The sequence below is a fragment of the Grus americana genome, chromosome Z, assembly GCF_028858705.1.
Source record: "Grus americana isolate bGruAme1 chromosome Z, bGruAme1.mat, whole genome shotgun sequence".
Classification (NCBI taxonomy): domain Eukaryota; kingdom Metazoa; phylum Chordata; class Aves; order Gruiformes; family Gruidae; genus Grus; species Grus americana.
The window spans coordinates 41,997,711-42,001,558 of NC_072891.1; positions in this window are offsets into that span (position 1 = coordinate 41,997,711).

Genomic DNA, 3,848 nt, shown 5'->3' on the forward strand with positions numbered 1-3,848 from the left:
AAGAACATCAGATAGCTATTTAGCTGTGAGTGGCCCTCATTTCCTATGTGTCATTACTCTTTTTGGCTTTATTTTCTTGTACCAATGTGCGCCATTTTGGCTAACAATGAATTTTTAGAAGACCTTTCATCTCCAGAAATGTAAAAGCCACAGTCATATGGAAAGCTAGCTTCTACAGGTTTTTGATCTACAGTATGGCAGTCAAGATTATTTTAGAAGTGTAGCTGGTGAATTGTATTAGTCCTTCTCTTTCACTCCTGCAATAGTCATGAACTATTTTCTTATCTTTATTGTGTCTCTTCAGACATCCAGTCATTCACTTATCTCATGAATCTCAGGGTCAATTCTATTACAACATATCATGCACATAGTCTAAACAAGAGTGGATGCTTCTTGTTGGTAAGGGGACCAAAATTCCTTCTTGAAATGATGGGTAAAACCCAGAAAGCAGCAGTACACATTTCAAGCTCCCTTATAAGTGAATCAATAACCTTTTGATCCTAGCAGAAAAGGTAAAAAATTCTCATAAAATCTGTAAAGGGCTGAATGTTGGTTTTATGCCACCAAAAATATGAGCTCAGTATTTGGTATTTCTAGGGTTTCTTCTTTCAGAATACAGGTGTTCCATGGATGTTTTAACAATTAGCTTCTACGTTCTGTCAAAGTGGAATTTCATCTTTCAGTTCGTAACATCTACATGTTGCTTGATTCCTGGACATTGATAGCTAGATTCCTTTACATTTTGTAAAGGAATTTTCATTTTTCTGTATTTATTTCCATTTAATTTTTTCAAGTGCCTGCAAACCTCTTACTACAAATATATTTATTTTTTACAAGTGACCCTTTAAAGAAGATGTATGATGTAATGGAGAGGAAAGAACTTAAGTCTGTTTTACCTCTCTGTGAAACAACAGCACCTGCTTCCCTTTAAATCTGCAGTCCATATTAAGATTTTGTAAGACCTTAGGAACTCAGCATGGCCTTCTGTGTTTCTGTAAAATCAGATTAGTAAAGTCACAGTTCAGAAGTTCCTACAATAACAAAACATATCAGAAAACCCAAGAGTACAACCTCCTGAGATTATAGGTCACAGTCTCTAAAAAATGCTATGCTGACATTTTTATTTCTCACAAAACAAGTTTATGTCAAAGGTTTGTTTATGTACTTCCCTGTCACTTAACACAAATGGTAGCTTGCGGCACCATTGAAAAAGGAAGACAGGTCTATTTTGTATGAGGAGAGAAGGAGAAACTGAGAGAAAAAAGATTAAAAGAACCAAAATTTACATTTTCTTGGGCCATACTGATAAGATGAGACAATTTCTAATAACATTTTGAAAGAATACCATCTGCGTGAGAGTGCAGATAAGCAGAGCCTTGCAGGACTTACTCACCAGTTCAACGCTTGCTGCATTGTCTTGGCAGACTTATCGATGGGCAGGGCCCTGGGTGGCCCTTGGGACACCTGGATTCCGGTTCTGACCCAGTCTCTGGCCCATTAACTAAACTTGTGCAAATTATTAGTTTTCCCATCTGTAAAAACATGATAATGCTGTCTGCCTTGTAAAGCACTTTGAGATATATAGTTGAGGAAAAACAATAAGCAAGCAGGTGTGGTTACACTTGTTGAATTACTGATTTAAGCTATATTTTTTTACAAACTGAGACCATATCCACTATTGAAAATTTACAGTGGTGCTGAGCATATGTGAGTTTTAGTGGATTTAATCTGTAAAACAGGATTAACACCCACTCTGTGTGGTATTCCCTCAAGCAGAAGAGCATTTAAAAAGAATCAGCTAAATTGGGTGAAAGCTGAGGTTCCACAGAAGATGCCAAACATGGCAGTCCTAGCTTAAAAAAAAAAAAACATGCTGTAGGCACCCTGTAACAAGAAAGCATCAATGCTTACTTAAAGAGAAACACAGAAATGTCACTATGCCATTCCTTTTCTCTGTTACTCTTTTGTGCTCTCTCTCAAAAGTGCCTGCAGGCAGAGTACCTCTGGCTGTAGTCTTGACAAATCTCCCCAGCCACTCAGAACAGGCATCCACTTAGGAGGTTTCAAAGGAAGCTGCTGCTGCAGAAAGAGGTGGTGATTTCCTTCACTGTGAACCTATTCTTAGCCGACCCTGTAGCACAGTATTGGGAGATGCTGCTGGTCTTTCAAGAGAAGCAAGAGATCTTGTTAACAAGTCTCTTGGTGTTTTTCTGCATGCCAAATTCCTCATGGGCAATTGTGGTTTATATACCTGATTTTTTCCAACACTTTTTGGCACTGTTCTTTTTTTTTTCTGTCCACTACTACTTGGTAATATTTGCTAGGAGTTCATAAATAGTTGCTATTTCGCCATGGCCAAAACTGCATTTCATTCCCACTTGAAGTGATTACTGTCTCTAAATTTGTAAAATATGACTATTGAAGGAAGCTGGTGAACTCTAGCATTTGAGTTGTTCTTTTTTTAAAGGAGAACCATTGGTTTGTGAATGACTTTGTTGTCCTCCGTTGCTATTATATGCTCAGAGCTCAAACGCTGCAGTTTTTCCTTTTTTACAACAGTTCGCATGGCACCAAATGTTCTATCTGCTGTGAAAAAGGAAACTACTGTGGTGGTAGGGAATATAACTCATACCACCATTCCTGTGATATGTGCAGACACGTCACTGACAATTATCTGCGATCTTTTTCTTTCCTCTATATTTGTTGCCTCTGATTTTAATGTAGTATATCATAGTTCCAGTATAACATGTGAAATCTTAACTGTCTTTGTCATTCTTTAATATATTTTTTGAATAATTGATAGATTTTTGTGGCAGCTTTAGAACTACGTAGCCAGATACCTTGGAGTACTGTCATGTAATTCATCACCGTTTTGACTCCAGCAGTTATGATTTTGAATGGAAGACAATGAAAGAAAGATTATTCCACTCGTTTACTGACAATTGTCTGTGATTATGGGAATCAACTGGTTAAATATAGACTACCTATATAACCAATGGTCTTGTTCACATAACATGTGTCTTCTCACTTTCTTGCCCCGGTTTTGTTTGCAATAATCATCTATTGCCTCTTCACTTGACTCTTCAAGCTAGTGCTAAAAACTGTACAGCCACTTGTCCAGCAGCTGAAGCAAGATTTTGCTGCACAGTGCTAGGAGGCACCTAACTTGTGCTTGGGCATTCCATTAACCACAAACTTTTTAATGTTCACAGTGTCTCCAGGTATAGATTTTTTTCCTCTTCTTCCTATACCTTCTAAGCTCTTGCTGCAAGATTCCACTCCTGATAGACCTATATTTACTTCAAAGACTTCACACAGCCAGCTCTTATTTCCTCTGGATGAAATTTTGGTGCCCAAATGCCCACCTGGGCTTAAAAAAACCCACAAAAACAACCCAAAACATATTAAAAGAAAAGTTGTCTGAAGACTGAGGTAGGAATGTAAATACCCTCAGATCATGAACGCAGTAATATTATTATGGTACTGACATGCACAGTCCATCTCTTTATTTACTGAATATTCATTAAAATATTTTTACAAACTAATAAGCTGTGTTTTTCTTAACTCTCAGAACAGAGAGATTAGTTTGGTAAGTGGCACAAATATTGTCTCTGTCTAAAGCATTGTGTGGGGATAGTAAATCAGGTTATCAGGCAGTGTTATAGAACACTAGATTGGGTGTTATATGTTAGTTTGTTAGGGAAAATTTATTCTAATCAAGTCTAGATATTTGAGAGAATTGGCCATTACTACTCTTTAAAGCAACAGAGGAAGCTGGGCAGAGAGTCCTGTATAATATATAAAGCCTGCAGCCATAGTGTGATTCTGTAATTCTATATGTAACTAGG